Consider the following 1,527-nt stretch of genomic DNA (forward strand, 5'->3'; position numbering starts at 1 on the left):
CGCACACCAAATAGAACGCGGCGGAGCGCGCGCGCCTCTGGGAGAGCTGGCAGCTCATTGGAGGAGGCGGAAGGGGCGGGACGAAGGAACCCGGAAGTGGTATGAGGGTACAAACAGGTGCGTGGGGGGCTCTTAAAGGGGCAGCGGCCTCGGGGAGGGGGAGACGGGGACTTGGGGACATCGGGGACAAGAAGGGGACGCTGGGGACACAGAGGGACACCTGGACTTGGTGCCACTGGGAGCTGGGTCGGGGAGGGCGGGATTGTGACAAGGGGCAGGTGGGGACAGGGAAGGTGGGGATGGGACATTTGGGCCAGGTGGTGACAAGGGACAGAGAGATGTGGGGACACGGGGATTTGGGGACACGGGGATTTGGGGACACTGGGCACAGGGAAGGCAGGGATGGGATATGTGGCCCTGAGGGATGCTGTGATAAGGGACGGGGATTTGGGGATTTGGGGACAAGTGAGCACAGGGTAGACAGGGATGGGATATTTAGGTTCGGGGCGATTGTGACAAGGGACTGGGATTTGGGGACACAGGGCACAGGGAAGGTGGGGATGGGATATTTGGGCCTGGGGGGACTGTGACAAGGGACTGGGGGATGGGGGACACAGGGATTTGGGGACACAGGGATTTGGGGACACAGGGCACAGGGAAGGTGGGGATGGGATATTTGGGCCTGGGGGGATTGTGATAAGGGACTGGGAGATGGGGACACGGGGATTTGGGGACACGGAGATTTGGGGACACGGGGATTTGGGGACAGTGAGCACAGGGAAGGCAGGGATGGGATATGTGGCCCTGAGGGATGCTGGGACAAGGGACGGGGATTTGGGGACAATCCCAGGCTCCAGACCCAGCAGCTCATTAGGAACAGAGCCGATGGCAGTGGCAGAGCAGCAAATTTCCCACAAATAACCCCATTCCCAGCGGTTTTGGGGATTCCCACCAACAAATCCCAGCGTTCCACCCTCGGCTCTTCCCCCCGGCTGCATCCACGATATTCTCAGGAAAAGAGAGGGAAAAGGAGCCCGGATTTGCCTCTGGTGACTAAATTTATTTAGCAAGGAAAAGCTCCCGGCTGCCTCCGGGTACAGCTCAGAAAACTGGGAACAGATCCATCACATAATCCAGGGAAACGCCCTCGGGGGCGGGCACAACTCAAAAATAAAGTGGATTTGTTTAATTTAAAAGCTCCAAAGCAATATAATCTATGATACAATGTACACTGTACACGGGGAAAGGGGGGAGGAGGAGGAGGAAGGAAGGGGAGGGATCCACACACGGGGGGGGAAAAAAAATCCAAACCAACAAAACGGGGATGAAAGCCCAAAATTCCACCAAAAAAAAAAAAAGGAAAAAAAAGAAAAAAAAAAGGGAAAAAAAAAGAAAGAAAGCAAGAAAAAAAAAGAAAAAAAAAAGAGGGAAAACGCTGATGTTGCTGGGAAATAAAAATTGGGAGGGGGAAATAAAAATTGGGAGGGGGAAATAAAAATTGGGAGGGGAAGGGGATGGATTTTCCAA

Source organism: Corvus brachyrhynchos, unplaced genomic scaffold (genome assembly GCF_000691975.1).
Source record: "Corvus brachyrhynchos isolate BGI_N302 unplaced genomic scaffold, ASM69197v1 scaffold47, whole genome shotgun sequence".
Taxonomy (NCBI): domain Eukaryota; kingdom Metazoa; phylum Chordata; class Aves; order Passeriformes; family Corvidae; genus Corvus; species Corvus brachyrhynchos.